This window comes from Cavia porcellus, unplaced genomic scaffold, assembly GCF_034190915.1.
Source record: "Cavia porcellus strain 051 isolate PalLab524CR breed Dunkin Hartley unplaced genomic scaffold, mCavPor4.1 scaffold_23, whole genome shotgun sequence".
NCBI lineage: Eukaryota > Metazoa > Chordata > Mammalia > Rodentia > Caviidae > Cavia > Cavia porcellus.
In genome coordinates, this window is record NW_026947506.1 from 52048439 (window position 1) to 52071803 (window position 23365).

Below are 23365 nucleotides of genomic sequence, written 5' to 3' on the forward strand. Positions count from 1 at the left end.
ACAAACACAACCACCTTATCTTTGATAAAGGAGCCAAGCAGGTTCGCTGGAAGAATGACAGTCTCTTTAAAAAATGGTGCTGGAAAAACTGGCTCTCCATTTGCCGAAAACTAAAACTAGACCCATGTCTATTACCATGTACTAAATTAAAATCTAAATGGGTCAAAGATCTTAATATTAAAACAGAAACACTAAATCTATTGGGAGACAAATTGGGTAGAAACCTTGAAGACATAGGAGTAGGTAGAGAATTCATGAACAGGACTCAAACTGCACAGGAAATACTTCCCAGAGTCAATAACTGGGACCACTTCTTATTAAAAAGTTTCTGCATGTCAAAAGAAATCTCCAGCAGAGTAAAAAAAAAAACCCACAAACTGGGAAAAGATTTTAGTGAACTCTCTCTCAGACAAGGGACTCTTGTCTAAAACATATAAAGAATTAAAAAAACTCAGACCTCCAAAATTCAAAGATCCAATCCAAAAATGGGCATCTGAGATGAATACGCACTTCTCAGATGAAGAAATGCAAATGGCAAATAAATACATGAAAAAAATGCTCATCATCATTGGTCATTAGAGAAATGCAAATTAAAACCACACTGAGATACCATCTCACTCCTGAAAGTATGGCCAGGATGAAGAAAGCCAACAACAACAAATGCTGGAGAGGCTGTGGGGAAAAAGGAACTCTCTTGCACTGTTGGTGGGAGTGTAGACTGGTGCAGCCCTTGTGGAGGTCAGTCTGGAGATTTCTCAGAAAGCTGGGATTGGAAGTCCCATTTATTCCAGCTATTCCACTTCTAGGCATATTCCCAGAAGAACTGAAAGCATCATACCACAGTGATATATGTGCACGTATGTTTATAGCAGCACAATTTGTAATCGCCAGATCTTGGAAACAACCCAAGTGTCTATCAACTGAGGAATGGATAAAAAAGTTTTGGTATTTCTATACAATGGAGTATTATTCAGCTATAAAGAAGGATCACATTGAGATATTTATCAACAAATGGATGCAGCTTGAGACCATACTCATAAGTGAAATAAATCAATCTCGCATGTGTGAATAGCGAATAGTTTCCCTAATGTAAATAATGATTCAAATATATAAAACTATGTGGTAATCATGATTCCCCATTATGTGGCCTTGAGGCCTTATAAAGTTTTCACTTATTAATTGGAAAGGCTTTATTCTGGGCTTCTTGATATAGAAATATTTGAAGCTATAGTATATTAAGTTTTATTCAAATATTTCAAGGAAAAAGACAGACACTATGGTAACTACTACTAGGTTGGGTTATTTGGTGGTGAATCACTAGATTGCTGAAACAGTCATGCTTTCACCTGTATTGTTATATTGTTATGTCCTGTTTTATCTCAATCTATCCCTTATTCATTAAAAAATTATTTAGTTATTTCTTATGTTTTTTTTAATTAAGGGGAAAGATTAAAAAATAGCAGGATATATAATAGTAACTTTTTTTGATTTCCTATTAACGTGTTTTGAAGTCCTGTAATACTCCCACTATCTTGTTTTGACTGATTAGACTCTGTTCCATTCTGTCTGATAGTATCAAGTTTGAGGGTATAGGCAACTACTTTGAAGGCAATAAGATTCACTAAGATGCCCATTCTGGTTTGACTATTGTCTCCTTTGGAAGTCCTGTAATGTTTACAATGCTTAAGTTTTATTGGTCTTGTTCTCTACTCTTTTGTTCAACTTTATAATATCTGATGAGATAGACAATTCTTTTTAAGGAAACAAGAGACATTGTTGATAACCATTGTTGATAATCTTGTACTCTGTTTTACATCATGTGCTATGTCTATCCTTGGTTTTGACTGACAGCTTTGTTTTGCCATATTTGACTTTATTCTCTCTCCCCCAAAAAAGTAATAAGAACTAAGGAGTAATAAAACCCAAAATGTGTAAGTTTTGTTGTAAAAAAGAGAGGGAAAAGAAGAGCTCTAAATGATACAACAGCAAGTGTGTTTAGGGGTGTTAAATAGCTGACCATATTAATGTTTTTGGTTGGATCATTGAACACAACTGTTTGCAGTCTCACTGTTTGAATGTCCACTTTGTATGCTTTGATACTGTGATTTGAGCAACTATCTCTAAGATGATAATATGTAATCTATTAACTGGTGATTTCTTACTGTTTTTTTTTTTTTTTTTTGTAGTTCTGTATTACTTGTACCCTTACACTGCTTTGTTTTGTTTTGGTTTTTCTCTTTTTCCTTTTAAATAAAGTTGAAAAAAAGGGAAAAAAAAAGAAGGTGGAAAGACATCCCTTGCTCCTGGATAGGAAGAATAAATATTGTGAAAATGGCCATCCTTCCAAAGTTGTTATACAGATTCAATGTAATCCCAATAAAAATATCACCAAAATACCTCATAGATCTAAATAAATCACTCCTAAAAGTCATCTGGAACCAGAAGAGACCTATAATAGCAAAGACAGTTCTAAGCAGCAAAGGCAAGGCAGAAGGCATCACAATTCCTGACTTGAAGTTATACTACAAAGCGACTGTAGTAAAATCAACATGGCACTGGAATCAAAACAGAGCTGAAGATCAATGGAATAGATTAGAAGATACAACTACAACTACAAACACACTCATCCACCTTATCTTGGATAACGGGACCAAACAGGTTCACTGGAAGAACAACAGTCTCGTTAATAATAAATGGTGTTGGAAAAACTGGTTCTCCATATGCTGAAAACTAAGACTAGACCCCATGCTTATCACCATGTACTAAATTAAAATCTAAATGGATCAAAGATCTAATATTAAAACAGAGACCCTATATCAATTGGAAGACAAGTTGGATAAAACCCTCGTGGACATGGGGGTAGGTGGAGAGTTCATGAATAGGAATCAAACCACACAGGAAATACTTCCCAGAATCAATAACTGGGGTCACCTCTTATTAAAAAGTTTCTGCATGTCAAAAGAAATCTCTAGCATAATGAAAAGAAAACCTACCAACTGGGAAACAATCTTAGTGAACTGTCCCTCAGACAAAGTACTTGTGACTAAAGCATATAAGGAATTAAAAGAAATCAGACCCCCAAAATGTAAGGATCCAATCCAAAAGTGGGCATCTGAGATGAATGCACAATTCTCAGAGGAAGAAATACAAATGGCAAATAAATACATGAAAAAATGTTCATCATCATTACTCATTAGAAATGCATATTATAACCACAGTGAGAGTCCATCTCACTCCAGAAAGATTGGCCAGGATCAAGAAAACTACCAACAACAAATGATGGAGAAGATGTGGGATAAAAGGAACTCTCCTGCACTGTTGGTAGGAGTGTAGACTGGTGTAACCATTGGGGAAGTCAGTCTGGAGATTTTTCAGAAAGCTGGGATTGGAAGTCCCATTTGTTCCAACTATTCCACTTCTTAGCATTTTCCCAGAAGAACTGAAAACATCATAACACAGTGATATATGTGCACCCATGTTTATAGCAGCACAATTTGTAATCGCCAGATCTTGGAAACAACCTAAGTGTCCATCAACTGAGGAATGGATAAAAAAGTTGTGGTATTTCTATACAATGGAGTACTACTCAGCTATAAGAATGATCACATTGAGATATTTATAAATAAATGGATGCAGCTTGAGACCATACTCATAAGCAAAATAAATCCAATTTACATGTATAAATACTGAATAGTTTTCCTAGTGTAAGGAATGGTAAGAATACATAAAAGTATGTGGTAATCATGATTCCCCATTATATTGCTTTGAAGCCTTACAACATTTTCATTCATTAACTGGAATGGTTTTATTCTGGGTTGTTTGATTTTATTGTCTATGATGGTATGAACAGCTATTTTGAAGAAAACAAGATATTATAATAGTGGTGATTTAATATCATCTTATTTTGAAGTCACACCAAGCTTTTGTTCTTCTGTCTCCCTTGATTTTATCAGATTTATCTAACTGGATTTTATTATATGTGATAGTATAAACATAATATTTTATAGACAAGGAGTTAATATAGTAACCTTTGTTCCTTTTCTGTTAGTTGACTCTGAATACCCTATAATACTTTCATTCTCTTGAATGGTTTTACACTGTCTTTTTGTGTTTAATACTATAGTATATGAAGGTATACTCAATTATTTCAAGGAAAAAGACACTATGGTAGCTACTGGTATGTCGGATTATCTTGTGGTGAAACACTATGTTGCTTAAGCTGTTCTGTTCTGACCTGTTTTGTTATGTCCTCTTTTATCTTAATCTTTTTTTAAATAAAAAAGAGAATTAAATGGAAATAAATGCAGACAGGTCATGCACACACGTACCAGCTGCTACTTTTAATTTACCTCAGGAATGTGCTCTTCAAATATGATTTACTGTCCAGTCACATTTTGCTAATATGAGGCATTGCTATCTATCTTTCAGGCCATGCAGGAGGATTTTGTGTGGTGTGTATAATGCAGGCACATATTATCCAGGCACTCAGTCATCTTGGGGATGCTATTAAGCCCATCTCTGTGATCAGTGAACTGCAGGGTAAGTATCAATTGCGGAAGTATTTCTTGGCAATTAGTGTTTTCCTGAGATGAGGGCTGATATCACTAGTCCAGTGATCCCCACACATCAGCCTCCCAGGTGGCCAGGACTACAGGTATGCACAGTCATGTCTGGCTTTTAGTTAGTAATAGTGGCCTAGATGATTTTTAAAGTCAAAAGTTTATAACAAAACAAACTACATGTGTTTCATTGTATATGGGTATCTCTTTAATTAGTAGCACATATTTAGCAATACTTTTACTATATAAACAATTTAAAATTTTTTTAAATTATGAAAATACAATGAAGACCATAGTTTAATATCAAATTTTAAATGAGGTAAAACTCAGTTTGTTAATAAAATCATTTATAGAAGCCATTTCTCAGTTGGATTTCTGTGCTAAGTAGTCTCTGCTACTTGCCCACAAATTTCTTTAAATGGTTTGTAATTGATTTTAATTTGGTAAATGAACCCTGTTTTATACGAGGTGACAAGAACTGTCAAAATAAAGATAGTCATACTTGGCCAGGGAGTTAGCTCATTAGCCTAGGATTACAGGCTCATACCAACACACCAGGCTCTGTGTACTTTATAAACTAACCTTTCTATCTTTGTAGTTAGTTAAGTTGTAATATAATGCATAGAAATAAAAAAAGCTCTTGGCTCTTAATCTGTCATCTAGGTTGGTAATTGTAGGGATGCATAACCATGCTGTGGTTAACTGTAATCATTTGCCTTAAAAGTTGCTAAAGATTAAATATTAAATAGGGCTTTGGCATTATTGGTGGAGCAGATTGAACACTACAGAAATCTTTAAATCATACTGGAGTCTGGCACAATTTTAGCGAGGACATATTTTTATAAATTAACAAGCTATCAATGAACACTAAAATTTAAAAGACAATCTTTAAGGTAAAAACATAAAAAGAATACGGATTGCTGTGTTGAATATCTTCTCCTCCTGCTGCTCCTCCTTGTTTTTGTCCTTGTCCTCCTCTTCCTTCTCTTACTCCTCCTCCTTTTCCTTCTCTTTCTTTTTGTACACCCACGCAAATTTTTTTTACAACTGAGCTAAATCCCAAGCCCACTACTCTTATTTTTCTATGTCATTCACTTCCAAGACAATTCTGTACCTTCACCATATTTACAATTCTGTCCAGTTGCTCTCAAACTTTTCTGTGAAGTTTGCCCCACTATACTCTTCCACCTGTAACATTGAAAGGGTAGAAAGTATATTGAGGCTCCAGGTACAGCTCAGTGATAGAGCACTTGTCTAGCATGTGCAATGTCAGGACAGGTTTTGATTGATTATTTATACATTTATTTTTAGCAGGTTTATGAAATCACTTCTAATCTTTAGAAAAGTGTGATTGTTCTGACTGTATGCACATGTGTACAAATATAGTTGAACCGTGCAATTGCTATTTTTGTAGGTCAAGTTGATGGAGGAGTGGCAATTTTACATGATTTCAGTTAGAGCATATTTCTGTATTTTCATACATATGCAAAACTAGAAGCATAATAGGTTTTCTGTTATTCATACATTTGTGCTGATGTCTTGTTTGTAATTTGAAAAAATAATTTATTTTTGCAACTGCTTAGTTATCGAGAAGGATTGAAATGAGAATATAACTTGTTCTTGGTCATTGGTACAGGATATAGGTTGAAAATGTGTGTCCTGCATCGGGTCTCTTTTGGATTCGAGTGTCATATTCACAGTGGGTGCACTCACCTCACATTTTGAATGAACTTGAGTCAACAGAACTGAGGTTGACTTTATTCAAATGAATTATGTCAACTTGGTAAAGACACGAGACTCACCCTGTGGCTGCTCCTGGACTCTCAGGAACTGCTGATACTGTGGGCTCTAGGTGACAGTGCATAGTATTTGTGTGAGTGCTGCTTTCTTATTCAGTATAATGTTTGGCAGTTTCTAAGGAACATAAAGTGTAACTTTGAAGCCTAGGCATTTAATATGTAATGATAAAAGCTTGTCTTAATATTTCTAGGTATAGCTAGTCACTTCCAATTTGGAAACCAAGAAGATGCTCACGAATTTCTTCAGTACACTCTTTTTTTATTTTATTTAAAAGGAAAAAGAGAAAAACACAAAACAAAACAAAGCGGTGTAAGGGTACAAGTAATACAGAAATACAAAAAAAAAAAAAAAAACAGTAAGAAAACACCAGTTAATAGATTACATATTATCATCTTAGAGACAGTTGCTCAAATCACAGTATCAAAGCATACAAAGTGGACATTCAAACAGTGAGACTGCAAACAGTTGTGTTCAATGATCCAACCAAAAACATTAATATGGTCAGCTATTTAACACCCCTATGCACACTTGCTGTTGTATCATTTAGAGCTCTTCTTTTCCCTCTCTTTTTTACAACAAAATTTACACATTTTGGGTTTTACTACTCCTTAGTTCTTATTACTTTTTTGGGGGGGAGAGAATAAAGTCAAATATGGCAAAACAAAGCTGTCAGTCAAAACCAAGGATAGACATAGCACATGATGTAAAACAGAGTACAAGGTTATCAACAATGGTTATCAACAATGTCTCTTGTTTCCTTAAAAAGAATTTTCTATCTCATCAGATATTATAAAGTTGAACAAAAGAGTAGAGAACAAGACCAATAAAACTTAAGCATTGTAAACATTACAGGACTTCCAAAGGAAACAATAGTCAAACCAGAATGGGCATCTTAGTGAGTCTTATTGCCTTCAAAGTAGTTGCCCTAATGTAAGTAATGAGTACACTCTTGATGCTATGCAGGAAGCGTGCTTACAGGGCAGCTATGAGTGAGTGCAAGTCATTTCTTCGGGTTACATCTCTGGCTTATCACACGTATTTTGCCTTTTATGTTGGACACTTTTTACTATTTGGCTTTCCATTGCCTGTTCCCCACTTGATTTGCATAATTTACAGTGTCTTAAATTTAAAAAGATGTGCTTACCATCACAATTTGAAGTTGTTAAATTCTAGATGTTAGTAAATGAATACTGTTTTTGCTGTTACTTAACTTCCAAGTGCCAGCATGCTTTGGCAATCTAAAAGTACTTCTTTCTAATTGAGCCAGACATTTTCTCTGTTGACCTACAGCCTTATAAATATGTTTCCTGCCTCTTGTCTCTGTTTCTCCCTCTCTGTTAGTTACCAGTTCCTCTAGCTTCTTCCTGAAATGTAAATGCAGACTCAAGAGAGAGATGGGCCAGACAGTTATGTAACGTTCCTAACTCCCCCTGCCCCTGCCCACACCCTGGTACCGGTACCTCCCTGTGCATTCCACTCACTGTCCAGGCCTGCGTGGTCTGGATGATGGCAGACTCTGCTTCCCTCCCTGCTTCACATCCCACACCGGGTGACGAGGCTGCTGGGACTGCCTGCCTCTTGCTGCTTTGCTTCTGAATCTAATTTCTGTCTTGATTTCAAAGTCCCTTCATTGTTTAGTTCCTTCCATCCTCTTCTTCAGATACTTACTGTGTTCCACCAGGCGGGGCTGATCTCTGGGTACCATGTAGACTAAGTTTTAAATTGCTCTCTTTTCTGCATGCTTGTTGTATTATAAATATGCATCCTTTAAAATCTAGTCATAGCATCTATAATTTTGCAGAATTCTTAAATCACTGTTTTGCCTTTTTCAGATTAGATAGACACACTCAGGCCACCACCCTCATTTATCAGATATTTGGAGGCTATCTAAGATCAAGAGGTAAGATTGTGTTCACAAGTCCATGAAGTGACACATGCGTGTGGTGTTAGAATGCCAATAATTGAAATAAGGGAAAATAGACTCCTTCTTCCTCTTCAGTGGCTGCCCCTATGTCAGTTTCTACTATGTTCTTCTGGTAGTTCCTTATTCATGAGGAACTGAGAGGGAAGTATAGAATATTTTGTTTTTGTCTTAACTTTAGTAGTAACAGATTCCTTCATACCTGCCATAGTGGTCATTTATTTTATTCTCCTTTGGATGGTTACTTAGCTTTCTATTCTGTTATCACTAGTGCATTACTGAACAGCACTCATGCTTTATGTCTGTCTTACTGTCTTCTCATTGCTGAGCAAAATACCTGAGATCTAAAATTAAAGGAGAAGAGATTTATGTAGCTCATAATTTGTAGATGTTTCAGTCCATTATCAGCTGGCAACAAAGCTGAGTGGCACAGCAGGGAGGCAACAATTCATGGTGGCAGAAGATGGCAAAAGAAGCAAGAGCAGAAAGACTGGGGGGAGCAAGCTTCTTTTCTCTCTTTGTATTGTATGCAAACTACCTGCCTTAGGGCAAGTGTAGGTAGCTTCATACTATGTCTGTGTTTTTTTCTTGCACAGGCTGAGGATGTTTACAAAGTGAGGATGTTGGATCCTGCTAAATTATTAGTTAGTCTTTTAAACTTCCCAAGTTGATCCAAAGAATTGACAATTATAGCACCTTAGGGTGTAAGCAACTGCACTAGGGCATGTTCTCTACATTGTGGGATGCAAATCTGCTGAGCTGCTTAGTTAAGCTCCTAAACTTTGCAAGTTGAGCCAATGTATCAACCATTACAATGTATAAATAAAAGGGTATGTGATAAATTCTTAATATTAGAATTTGAGTCATAAGTTATATTTTAAATTTTAATATTGGCATTTTGTCATTCTAAGAGGTCATACAAGTTTATATTTCATCCAGTAGTACACTAAGGTCCAAATTCTGAGGCTTTTTCATATGTGTGCGTAAGATTATCTTGTTTGCCAATCTAGCAGAAGAAAAGTTATACTGTTTTAATTATCTTTAATTTTAAACTTTTTAAATTCTGTTTGTATGGAAACAGCTGAGACTGCCATATTCATTACACTTTATATTTTTCACTTTATTTTTATTTCAGTCAAATGTTTAAATTGCACATGTGTTTCAGACATTTTTGATCCGTATCTTGATGTTACATTGGAGATACAGATAAATTTCATAATTTTTGTTGTGGTCAAGTTGTAAATCTTTATTTTCACTTAGTAAGTCTTAATAAAAAGTGTTTTGATAGCTGCAATGGCAAAACTTAATTGGGATGGGGGTAATCATCCTAATGGGAAAAGTTTTTTTTTTTTTTTTTTTTGTGGCCTTGGAAGTTAATCCCAAGGCCCGCTAGCCCTTAGTCAGTTTCCCAGTCTATTTTAAAAATCATTTTGAGGTTGAATCTGAATTGATCAAGCAGGACCAAATCTTACATTCCTCCGCCTTCAATCTCCAAAGTAGCTGACAACACAGCCACACCATGCCCATAGAAACAGTATTTTCCCCATTAAAATGCTGCTTTAATTTTCTGTGTCTTCTGCTTCCTTGCTTGCTCTCTCTGTCTCTCACACAAGCCACCGGCAGTGTGGGAAGATGTGGCATTGATGCTTTTTCCTCCCAGGATGTTCGCAGTGTTAACGAGGCATTGGCTCAGTTTGTGGAGCCAGAACAGCTAGAAGGAGAGAACTGCTACAAGTGTAGCAAGTATGATGGGGTGGTGTGTGGCTGGCAGTCCCTCATTTGGCCACTCCAGTTGAATCTTTAAATTAGAGTATTTCAGAGAAATAATGAGTAGAATTCTAGAACACCAAAAAAAAAAAAAAAACAAAAAAAAAACAAAAAAAAACAACAAAAAAAAACCATCCATACATTAGACATCTTAATCCCTTTTTTCTCTTGACTTCAAGGTGTAACAGTATGGTTCCAGCTTCAAAGAGCCTTTCTATACACAGACCATCTAATGTTCTCACACTGTCTCAAACGCTTCTCCAATTGTACCGGTAGAAAAATTGCCAAGGTATGTAGATAATGTTATTAACAGTTTATGTGGAGCCAAGATTTAAATGCCAGTAGCTTTTCAGGGTTACAAATGACCTAACTGAACACTTTGGGTGATTTACTTTCTACAGTTTTCTTGCATTGAATAGCAGGGGAAAAAAATCAAAGAATTGAGTGAAGAGTTTGGTCTGTGTGCTTAAGATTATATGCATCTTTACTATACTCTTGAGGTCAAGCCTGCTGAGAAAATTGGCAACTCTTATCTGTACTCTGGATCTGTAGTCAATACTTTGATATCCATGGTAATGAAAGTACACAGGTAGAGTTTGTATAATCTGAAAGTCCAAAGAGGACTTTCTCACTAGATCTTCCCTCTCTTTCATCCAAGTTTATTTTCTTATTTTCTGATTTTTTACTTACACTCAATTTTCCTATTTTCTTTCCTCTTACTAAAGATTGAAAGTGGTCAGAAATTCATAAACAAGGCTGACCATGGTGCACTCAGGAAGTTAAAGCAGGAAGATTAGGAGTTTGGGACCAGATTGAATGATATAGCAAGTTTAAAGCTATCCTGGCTTACAGAGTGAAGTCCCATTTCAAAAAACAAACAGAAATTGCAATGAAATAGCAGAGAAACAACTACTGTATTCTTAAATTATTTGAAGGAGTCTGGAACAGAGTCACCTGCCAGTAGTAGGGAGGCCGAGGCAGGAAAAATTTTGCAAGTTCAAGATCAGCCTAGGCTATGTAGTGACTTGAGGCCAGTGTGAGCTACAGATTTAAGATCTTGTGTCAGAAAAGCTACTTACTTATTTAATTAATTAAAACTAAAATAATTGGTGGTGAATGCCCAGAGTTGTCATTTTGTGACTATCACCTATGGTGTTTTTGGGGAATTCACTTAATTTATGTGGATCCTAACTTGTTTAAGGAAAATAAAGACTGCGAGAGAACCTTAGATATCCTTAGACCTGGTATCTTTCAGGTTAACCTTGTCCTTTGAAAAGTGACTCAGCACACTGGGTTTGTGCTGGAAAATCACTGTGCTGTGTAGTGCGGGTCTCCTGGGGCACCATAAATACCTTGTGCCTGAACATCTATGGCATTCTGTGCCTTTAGAAAGGACATTCTTTCTCCTTTGTCCATTTCTGTTTAGATTGTGAAATACCCAGAACAACTAAACATTAGAGCTTACATGTCTCAGCCCAGTGGAGAAGCCATGCAATACTCATTGTATGCAGTGCTGGTCCACACCGGATCTAAGTGCTGTGTGGGCCACTACTTCTCTTACATAAAAGTAAGCCATGTGGATTTTGCTTTTGCTTTTACACAGACTCTGTAAGACAGCAAGCACTAGCATTCTCTGGGGGGAAAGCTGGCAGGTTTACAAGTCATGTGTGAATGCTTCTTTTCCTCCTCCTTCTCACTGTGTCTTTGTCCACCTGACAAAAATCTAACATTTCTCTCTTGCTGGCTGTCTTTTGCAGGCAAGCAATGGCCTGTGGTACCAGATGAATGACTTCATGGTATCGCCCAGTGATATTTCATCTGTGCTGAGCCAGCAAGCCTATATACTCTTTTATATCAGGTACTGTCAGTGAAACAAGATGCCACATTTTCTGTATTGTCATTTTTTTTCATCTCACCCACTTTTTAAAAACCAGTGTTTAGGTTTTACAGTTTTGCATGCTCTCCAGAGTCAGGAGGACATTTCTGAGCTTGGGTTAAGAGCAGGAGTTAGCTCAGAGCCCCTTGGCACTCAAAATTGAGAGAGGCAGAGAAAGAGAAAGGTGATGAGTGAGATGGTGGGGTAGCTTATGCAGCTACCTGGACATGTGAAGTGGCCAGAGGGCTCAGGAAGGGAGCTCTGAACACCCTGCCTGTTCCCACCCAGCACCTCTCTAACACTGAGCACAGTGCTGGTTAGGTATCAGCCTGGGCTGGGATAAGAAGTTGGTTGATGCTGCTGTGGCTGTAAACTAACTTACAAATTCCAATTTTAGAAAGTTTCTGCTATGCCCTCCACAGTATTTCCTCCCCATTTCTCCCCACCACTGTCAAAGCAGAACCCAGAGCCTTAAGCTAAGCATATCTATAACTGAGCCACACAACAGCCCCCAAGGTGCCTTTTTTAAATATGGTGGCTTAAAGTTAATAATACCCTAAAGTGTTCAACAAATGCAGAATGATGTGTGGAAATAGTATGCAGTTGTCAAGAGTGAAAATTTTCTTTTCTTCCTTTTTTTTAGACAATTCCTTGCTGTGTCACCCATTGCCTGCTGAGTGTTTTTATACACCCCTCTCTTTTTTATGCTTTGAGAACGTGCTGACTATACAAGGAGGGAAAACAGTTTGTTATATGAGATCCTGGTGTTGAGCAACAGATGGACAGATGACCTGTCCAATCAAAGGGGAACCTTCTGTGCTGACCTGGCTCTGGCCTTCTCCCTTGCAGAATTTGCCTCACTGGAACAGGATCCGGGCACCAAAAAACACATCAAGTAGTTCCACGTGGAGTCCGAGTGGAAATCCCAGAGTCAACAGGCCTAGGCCTGCTCAAGCTTTTACTTCTGTTTCAAACCAGTGAGTTTATAGACCCTCTGAGAGTCCACAACACCCCAGGAGGGCCTCTGTAGAAATCTGAAATTAAATTCATAGAGAATAAAATTGTTCCCGCATTCAATTTTTTTAATTTGAAGAGAATAAAACTGAAAGAAATAGAATAGAAAATCAAAACAAAACAATGAACATGATATAAGAGTTCAAAACAAGGCAAAAGGAAACCAACTGGCTACCAAGATACTTCTTTCTATCTCCAAAATAACTTCCTATAGTTATTGTGCCTTCCATCAGGCACAATAAAATCCAACAAAATAAAACTAATCAAAAAAAAAAAAAAAACAATGAAAGCAATACAGGCCTACAAAACAAGACTGCAGGAGTACAACAGTGGCTACCATAACGCTTCTTCTTTTCTCAAATGTAGTTGTTTATACTATCAGACATAATGAAATCAAACAAAACAAAATAGAAGTGTCAAAACAAAACAGTGTACATGATCAAGTCTTCAAGACAAGATAAAAGGGAACAGCTACCGTAATGCCTCTTGTTATCTTCAAAATAACTGCCATACCATCAAGCATAGTAAAATCAAATAAAACAGTGAAATAAAACCAATCAAAACAAAACAATGAAAGCCATACAGGACTTCAGGGCAACACAATTGGAATAAAACAGTGGCTACCATAAAGCATCTTGATATCTTCAGAGTAGCTGCTTACACCATCAGACATAATAAAATCAAACAAAACAAAATGAACAAAATCAATTAAAAGAAAACAAGTCAACCAATACATTACTCCAAACCAGATAATAGGAAAGCAACAATGGCTACCATACTAATACATTTTGTTATTTCAGAAATAGTTGTTCATGCCATCAAGTAGGCTAAAATCAAAATGAAGAAGTAAAACCAACATTAAAAACAAGCTAACACAACAATGAGAAGAATACAGTGTTTCAAAAAACGATTTATATTAACATGCCCATTGCCCTCCCCCCGACAGCTCTTCCCCTTTCGCCTTCACAACATCTGCTGTACATGTTGGATCCCACTAAATCCTTGAGTTCTAAAGGATCCTACTAGGGAGACAACACCAGGTTCACTCATGTGGCTCTGAACCATTCAGCCATGAACATGATCTCAAGTTGTATCCGTTTACCCACCAGAGCCTCGAGGTTATCTTTTTTTCTAGCTGAGTAGCTCTCCATTGTGTAGAAATGCCACCTCTCTCCTCTCCTTTCTACAGCTGATGGGCACGAGACCCTACTGTTTTTCTGATTCCTGGTCTCATAGAGCTCTTTTCTCTCCTCAGACGTTTAGCCTATTCATTTCCTTTTGAGTTTAATGTGTTTGTAGAATAAAGCATAGTAATGAATCTTGTCCCCGCTTCCACTCTGCCTGTGTTTCTTTTTATTGGTGAATAGAGGCATTTACATTAATGTTATGGCCTCCATGCACTGGCTGGTCTCTGCCAGGCTAGTTTCCTGCCACTGGCTGCTTACTTTTCCACTCCATTCAACTACGTTCCCCATTCTGTGTTCTCCTTCGGATGCTCTTTCTGGAATGGTGGTGGTTTTATCTCTCTAAAATGTCCTTCAGTATTCTTTGCAGGGTTGGTTTTGGCCATGAATTGCTTCAGTTGTTCTTTGTCATGAAGTATGTTGTTTCTCCACTAATTAAAAAAAATGTTTTGCAGGCTGTATCAATCTGTGTTGGAAACTGTTTTCGTTCGGGACTTGAAATGCTTCTCTCCAAGCTCTTCTTGACTTGATAGTTTGTGTTGAGAAGTCTGTCATGATTCTGATGGGTTTTCCTTTGCAGGTGATTTGTTTCTTTTCTCTAACAGCTTTTAATATTCTGTTCTTGGGTTGAATTTATGGAACCTTGATCATTATACGTCTCAGTGGAGATTTCATTTGGTTATGGCTAGCTTGAGTTCTATATGCCTTACCTGTATATCACATTCTTTCTCCATTATTGGGAAATTTTCTACTACTATTTCCGTAAATAGAATTTTGTGTTTTCCTCTGCTTTTTCACTGACACCTATTATTCTTAAATTATTTTGCTTTCCATTATCATGCAGTCATTGAATTGTTGTTTCCTGGTTTCTTGCTCTTTTTAAGAAATCTTTCCTTTCTGTATCGCAAGCTGCGCACCTGTCTTCAAGGTCTGAAATTCTATTTTCAGTTTCTTTCCAATAGTTTTACCAATTTTCAATGGAGGTTTTAATTTCCTGAATGTGTCTTTCAATCTGCTTCATGCATTCTAAAGCTGTCCTATTTTGTTCATTCAAGGTTTCTCTCATTTTCCTATGGTTTTCCCTTTTAAAAATCTGTCTTATTAAGAGATGTTTAGCAAGTCTTTTATCATGCATTTCATTTCATCTTTTACCTGAGATAGTATTTCTGTGCACTAATTTGTTTTAGAGCCTCCTGAAGTTGTCTCTTTAATTCAGTTGCCATCTCTTTAGAAACTTCAGACGCGCAACTCCCGATCTCTCCCATGCTTTTCTCTTCTAGACTTGCTCTGCTTGGTTTGAGTCCATGGGATGCCTTTTGCTTCTTCATCTTGACACTTTCTTGGGTTCTTCCAAACAAATGGGTAGTGGGGTCCCAGACCCTTCCTGCATTGGCTACAATTTCTCCAAAGTGTGCAAGTTTGATTCTCCTGGATTCTCCTGACTTCTGTGGCCACAGGGTGTGCTGGTACAGGTCCTGCTGTTGCTTTTCCCCAGTCATGCTTTCTCCCTGGGTTGGGAGCATCTCAAGGGCTGCTGGAGTGTGCAGGGGCAAGGGCTGGTGCTGACTCCCTATTGAGATGGTTCTCGGCAGGCTGTCCTCCATTCAATTTTTAAAACAAATCAGTGTATTGACATAGCTGTAACACAACTCAGGAATAAGAGGAAAGGAATATGGTGTGAAGCTGTGGTTGCTTCATGTGGAATCTGCAGATGAACCACTGCTGTAGGACACAGTGTATCAGTGGGCAGATACCTGAGCACCTGCAGGTGCACCCAGTGATCATTCAGCATGAACACTGCATCCAGAGTTGCCATCTGCACCACTGGGCTGTGAGCCACTTTGCAGAAGCTTCAGCCACATCACAGTGTGACCATTTCTCAGTTTACACAATCTTTTACCTCCTGGGAAGTGTAACATCTATGGAAATCATCACAATAATATGACTGAGGTTTTCACCCCCATAGATGTGAAGACATGTCAGGGAAGAGCCTCCTCCATGGCACTGTGAGCACCCCAGATGGCCCCCAAGACCCTATGTTAGGGATGTGGCCTTGTTAAAGAAGAATGGAGAGGCAGAGAACACTCCATCCCCCTTTGCCTTCAGATAGAATAGCTGGGTGCTATTTGCACAATGACTTTCCCCTTGTTTCTTTCCTAATTCACTTTGGTGCTCAAAATGAATGTGCAAGAGAATTAGTGCATATACACTTAAGTCAGGCCATGCATGCACTGTGGCCAAGCACATGTGCTTTTATGTGCAGCCTCAAAAATCCCCTGCTACACTCAGGGCTACTAGCTTGCCCACGGGCTGTACTGTAGGAGTGATCTCCTCCTGGAGAGTGGAGATCACGGTGGGGGTTGCACTGTTTCCACAGCCGTCAGCTCATTGTGAGAGTGTGCTGGATGCTTTCCTGCCCTCACTTACTACTACAGAAAGTTTTCCCAGAGCCTCAGTGAGTCCCTTAGTTTTCCTTAATTTAAGGAGTTGTTGGCTCTGTTTGGAAATAGCTACCTCACCTCTGAGCTTCCAAGAGAAAGAAAGGAGGCAGGAAAGTCATCAACTAATGACTTAGTTCTTGAGAATTAGAAGCATATCTGGAAACAAGCAAAATGCAGAGCTGCAGAATTATTGTTATGGAAAAACAGGAAGGGTTGATGTAAATTTTGTTTTTATTTAAAAAAGAGCAAATTTGGTGTCCAGAGATGGTAGCCTGATATTGGCCCTTAGGCATCTATATTTAAATCGATAAAACATTTAGCAAATGTAAGCCATGACCATACCTACAGAGCAGTCATGCTAACTATTGGCTTATCTCTTATTTTTGGTGGGATGCAGTCCACGTGGAACAAAGCAAAGTCTGTTGGGCAAACTCACTGGGGAGCTTGAGGCTGCAGTGCTGTTGGTTGTTTGCATGAGAAAGTGGACCTGATCACAAGTCTGTGCCAAATGTTTATGAAGGCTTTGCTGGCCCTGGACACCAGCCACAAATCAATGAGGGGTTTTTTTTTTTTTTTTTTTTGTCTTTTTTTATCAGTACTGGGGATCGAACTCACTACTGCCTGCTTGCAAGGCAAGCACTTATGCCGCTGAGCTAAACCTCCAGCCCAGCCACAAATCAACGAGAACTGTTACCTCAGAAAAGAGTTCAGCCTGAACTGATGTGTGTTTGCCTCTTGTAAAAATTTTTGTAACAAGAACAAGACAAGCATGGGTGCAGACCCACTTTATGAGCCCTGTGATGCTGGGAAGGTAACACAGGACTGCAGCAAGGTGAACGGGTTGTTACCTGAGAGCCTGTGGCACTCTGGTCCAGCCGGGACAGTGGAGCAGCTGAGCCTGGCTCCCTTCACACAGTCAGAAGGCTGACGTGAGCCCGGGCCCTTGGTTTCCCTCAGGGGTGACCAGTGTGGTGACACAGGGGCTCAGAGTCAGAATACAGGAGAATGTGCCAATGCACTGCCTTCTACTCAGCCACAGAGTAGAAGGGGTCTCCTGAAGGGGACCCTGGGCACAGGTATGTCAAAGGGTGCGATGAAGTTCAGGCTGTCCAGAAGGTTCCAGATCACACTCCACAAAAAATAAGCAGCCGTAGGCAATGTGACCATGCAGGTTACCATAACTGTCATGACTGTTCCTCAGCTGGCGAACATGTACAGAAAAGCAGGGGTAGAAGCCAGAGCCGAATCCAGAGCAGGAGCAGGAGCCAGACTGAAGGTCATTGAGATAGAAAGTGACACTGCCACATGAGAAAGCACAGCAAGCCGGAGTGCCATGCTGTGCAGCACCGCAGTGCCAACCAGCACCCTCTGTGCTGTGGAGACAGAGTCACTCCTGGGGAGCCCTGTGTTCTGAGCAGATACAGCTCCCACCACTCCCAAACCTGGGGTGGGGCTGAGCAGGACTGGAGCCCATACCGCCCCTCCGGCAGGGAGCATCGCAGGCTTCCAGAGAAGTCTGACCCCAAGAAAATGTGGTGGGACCAGTGCAGAAACCTCAACAGGTACACTCCATACGAAGGCAGGCAGCGCAGTGTGAAACGGTCACACAAGGATTCCTCCCAGGCCAGGAAGGGTCAGGAGCTGCCTGCCCTGCTGTGGGAGTGGACCGGCTTCCACAGCCCACACACTGGTGCTTCACCGCCTTTCCCTCTGCACCCCGAGTGCTACCCTCAGGAGAAAGCTGCCTTCGGGGCTGACCACAGTGGCCGCAGCCTGTCGCACCGGATTCGTGGACGTGAAACCGTGAGATCAGGCAAGCGCAGGTACCAGAGTGCAGAAAGTATCTGTAACGGGGGTAGCACACCAAAGAAAGCCCGCAGGAGCCTACCGAGAGACCTGGAGGAGCCTAACAAATCTAAAGCCAAACACCATGAGTGGGAGCACCGGTGAGTGTGGGCTCTGCCAGCAGGGTCCAGTCCCTCAGCTCTGTGGGTTTTGAAACTTCACTGTTTCTCTGCATTTCTGAAACGGTGCAGCTTTTACCTCCTGTATCATAAAATGCCTCATTTCGCCATTCTCAGTGAATGCTTTGTAAATCCTAGGAATAATTGTGAGTTCTGTAGAAGTAACTTGGTGACTTCAAAATTGATGGTCAGGTAAGTTACATTTCATAATTTTGTGTTTTTTAAAAATTGAGTGACTAAATGGAAGCAGTCAAAGGTAGGGCACAGATCTGTTGGTATTTGCCCTGTATGACTACAGTGGATTCTGAGGGGCATCATCTATTGTCTTGGTCTTTGTCCAAGAATCTCAATACAAAACCTAAAAACAGTCATATTTTTAAAATGCTAAATAGGTTGTTGATTGTGTGTGTGTGTGTGTGTGTGTGTGTGTTGGGGATGAGACCCACAGCTGTGCTCATGAGGCCAGCACCTGCCAGGGAGCCACAGGCCCAGCCTTGGCCGCCGCCTTGAAACCAACTGCTTCATGAGAAGATGAGTGAGGATGGCTGGAATTCCTGTGTATTCTATTTAACTTCCTTTAAAAACCTAAAATCCTAGCAAAGGAGGGCCAAAAGCTGTATATAAACAGGCAACGGTTACTTAGGGGGTAAATGAAAGCAAATTACCAACCCCTTCCTCCTCTAAGTCTCAGACACTGGAAAAAGGTTTTGCTTCTACTTTCTTCCTTTTTCCTCTTCCTTTTTCTTTCTCTCTCTTTCTCTCTCTCTTTCTCTCTCTCTCTTTCTTTCTTTCTTTCTTTCTTTCTTTCTTTCTTTCTTTCTTTCTTTTTTTCTTTCCTCTTGTCTCTCTGTTTGTCTTTTTCCTTTTCCTTCTATCACTGATTTCAGTAGACGTCACATACGTCCATGTTTCCAGCTGACAGCCCCAGCTCCTGAGCACGGAGCCTGTGGTGGGGGAGTCAGGTGTGCTGAAGTTGATGAGTTTATGGCCCTGGGCTTTAAAATGATTTACAGCTGAAAGTGGAGAACCCTTCTGACCTAGCTAAGAACTGACCTGTAGCTCTACAATGAGAGCCTTCAGTAAGTGGTCAGTACAATGCGAGGTGTTGTCTGAGGTGGTGCTGGCGCTTGTGTTGCTAATATCTTGCTGCTGCTTCTGCAGGTGTCTGCTGGACCCAGATCTCCCAGTCGTGCAGTCAGACACTGAGCCCTGCAGATACAAAAAGAAGAGGCACTCAGAGAACTTTGGAAAAGAACTAGACTGCACTCACCCAAGGCCTCAAGCCGTGAGACTGTGGGCAATTTCTGGAGATGATAGATCAGCTTCCTGCTTGCTGACCACCTGCCCGAAGGGCCTCGGTCTTTTCCCAAAGAAAAACAAGCAATTAACAGTAGAGAGCAGGGTGAATGGTTGCCAGTATGGCCAGGGTAAGAGGCAGTTTGTGGAATTAAGAGAAAAAATTCTTTCACAATCTTGTTTTGAAATGGAGACTGGCCCACGGAGGTGTAACCCCAAGTGCTGGGAAGGTTGTGTGAGTAATGCAGGGCTCATGCCTCGCTGACCTCGACTCACAGGCCCTGTGTGATTCGCTATCCTTGTGCAGTTTGGATGCTTGACACTGATCCATTAGCACTAAGGATGGTTTCTTGGAAATGGAATTTATGGCCCTTGAAATTCATGGCTCTCTGCGTGTCTAAGTATTTATTTAAAGGGAGAAATTACTGTTTTGGAAGCATTTTGGCAGTGATGCTTTTGCACATTTAGAGAGTATCCTAACTCATAATTTGATAATCCAGGCCACTCAGAAGTCAACTGCCACTCTAAAGGTGACGCCTTGGGGTGGCATCTGCATCTCACTCTGGGATACTGGGCATCTTGGATTCTTGTGTGTCAACTGTGTCTTCCTGTGAGTTAGCAGCTCTTTGTGCTCTGATTGCAGTGGGGCAGCCCCTCCCCCTTTCTAACTGGTTCCCCAAGGAGGAGCCCTGAGAAGCTTGTTAAGATTGAAAGTGACAGGAATGGGTCCTGGGACCCAGTTTCCAAGCTGCAAGTAGAAGACCAAAGCAGGTCCTGTGCCTCTCACATCAGCTGTGAGGTAAGGTGGCTTTCATGTCTTCAAAGCCTCCAAGGAGGAGTAGGAATTTGTGTCATCTGAAGACTGTGTGAAATACAAATGTCATGGTCTGCAGACTTCAGCTGAAGCACAGCTGGTGTCTGTGCATGGCTGGTGCTCCTGCCAGAGGAAGGTGGTCACTGCTGAGACCGCACAGCCCACCACAAAGTGTTTATCCCCTGGCCCTTCACAGAAAAGAAAGCTCAGATGAAATGTGTTTTCTTGGGGAGGTCCAGTCAGGGACAGACCTGTGCCTACTGTGTCCCCTTGAGTGCATGCAGCTGTCATAAGTATGATGAGAAGCAGGCCTCAGGAAGCCTGAGGCCACCACAGTGGGTCCAGGCAGAGTCATCTCTGTGCCAGGACTGGAGCGAAGCAGTGTGGCATTTGCTGTTTGTGTTATGGAATTGTGTGCATTTGTAGAGCGTTTTCACATTACTGTTTCGTGATTTGTGGAAGGGTGGGGCTTTCTGACCTCTGTGTAGTACTTGAGGATTTGGTAGTGAGAAGAATTTGGTCTGCATGATGGCAGCGTCCTAGCAGTGTTGGAATCTGTCATCCTGGCTGGGCAGGTGAAGCCTCAGGGCTTAGCAATGTGGAGACAGCAAGTTGACCACCAGCATTTTGGGCTGTGTGCACTCATCCACTGAGGAGCTGCAATCAGGTCATGTCTCACTCCCAGTGCACTGATGACTGGTTTGCAGCCAGCACTTCAACGGGGAGCACACACCAGTTTCCCTGGGCTCCGGGCCTCCTGAGATGGGCCTTGGCTGTGCCAAGTACTCTGCCATCTTACATGCGCTGGCCTTCCTGTGTCCTAACATTGACCGCTGACCTTTCTCCTGCAAGTTCCTGACCTTTGGCTTCATTCAAATCCAGTTAATTTCTTTGGCCCGAAGTCTGTTGCAGCCTCATGTGGGAACTCAGCAGTGTGATGGTGTTGGCATGGCCTGTTTCCTGGGGACAGGTTTGGGGACCGCTGTCTGACAATCCATCATCATGGGAACTCAGTTTACTTTCAGGGGGACTCTTGTGACAGGGGCTGTGTGCAGCTTGACATTGCTCAGACTGATTGGGACTGAAGGCAGGCAGCCAGTGTTAAGCTTCAACAAAACTATGTCTGATGAGAACCACTTCATTCAAAATGAGAGCACAGACACTAGAAATTGTACTGTCATTAAAATATTTCTTAACCTCTGCCTTTCAGGTGATTGAAAACTTGGCCTCAAAACAAAAAAATCACTAGTTAAGCTAAGTGCTTTCCCTGCCCATTTTCTTCTTCATAGAAGCACTGGGAAGGGACAGAGAAGGCATCAAAATTCTGAGGAGACCCAAAGGTCATGGAATCATGAGCTGTGGAAACAGCAACAGGGGTGGGGGGCCTCTGAATTCCAAGCCAGCACTGGAGGGTGGGGACCTCTTCTCCCTGGCTAAGGAAGGGGAGGTTCGGATTCCTCCCTCCTCCCTCCATGGAAGCAGCCCACAGGGAACCCCCATCAGAATCAGCAGTCATGGGATAAGCATCTGGGATGAGAAGCCCGTGTCCATTCCCCAGACAGCAGAGCCCATCACAAGAGCTCAGCACCTAGGTCTGGTGGTCAGGCTGAGGCTGGGTCATACCCCTCACCTGACACTGCCACTGTGTTGGGATGAGGTCCAGGTGACTTAGAGCAGAGCCTTCATCATGTCCCGGGTGTGTCTGAATCTCTTGTGTTCTGTGGTCCGTGCAGGTGGGGCCCATGTTCCATGTTATGCACTGGCGGCGGGAAAGGAAGCAGAGGGCCATTTAACTCATGAAAGGAAACTGTCTTTATGTGTCTCATAGTCAATCAGCAAGTGTGATTTTAAATGAACTTGGAAGTGAACTATCAAAAGATGATCAGTATGCAGTTAATTAACACTCTTACTTGTGTGTCCTCAAGGGAAAGCCTTAAGTCTGAGGACTGAAAGTCTTCTGGAGTGAAAGAGGATCTAAGGATTGGGAAGGACTGGCCACAGCTGGGTTCCAGGCTATGCAGGTGCAGTGTGGCCCAGCAGGTGGCGCCTCCCTGGCCAGGGAAGCTCCTCTGCAGCTGCCTGGCTTCCATGGGTTCCTCTTCTGCCTTTCAGGTGGCAGCCATGGCTTTAAGGGAAAAGAGCTTCTGGAACACCAAGGGGACCTGTGGACAGGGTGGAACAGAAAGAGGGGCTTTCCTTCTGGGGAGCTCCACCTTTGACTAATGCCTGTGCCTCTGTCTTTTAGATTCAACGTGTTCCACAGCAGTCATCCCAGCTCGGCTGAAATTATTAACATAAATTTGTTCAAATCTGTGTGGTGCCTCTTTAGTAAATGCTGTACATATTTTGCCATGGTTTTTGTGTTTTTTAAAAGTTTTTATCATTTCTCATTTGCTCCTATTCCAAAAGGATGAAGACTTTCTACACCTGCAGATCTATGTAAAATGCTGTGTATATACATCACATTGAAAATAACACCCAGGAACATAGCATCTCACGTGCTGCTGAACTGCACAATTACACACTCAGGCTGAGGACGCATATTTCATGTAGTGTTCCTCCAAGTTAGACATGTGATGGTGCAAGACCAACTGGGAAACCATGGAATTATTAAAAGGACAAACTGACAGCACAGGGATTTCATTTACAGACTTAAAGCTCTCAGCTAAACCTTTGAGGGCAGTCTGTTTTCTGTGATGTCTGACACTAGAAATTAATTTGCTTCCTAT

At 40.8% G+C, this 23365-nt stretch overlaps 1 long non-coding RNA gene across 1 annotated transcript in view; it reads right to left on the reverse strand.

Moving 5' to 3' along the window:
* Positions 1–6948: 6948 nt before the first annotated feature.
* The window catches only part of LOC106026689 (uncharacterized), a 71050-nt gene continuing 54633 nt past the window's right edge, over positions 6949–23365 (reverse strand). The window contains exons 5-7 of the long non-coding RNA XR_010042418.1: positions 22267–22395; positions 19580–19735; positions 6949–12957 (exon numbers count right to left, since the gene is read on the reverse strand). This is a non-coding gene — a long non-coding RNA (uncharacterized LOC106026689). The remainder of the gene's footprint in view (positions 12958–19579; positions 19736–22266; positions 22396–23365) is intronic.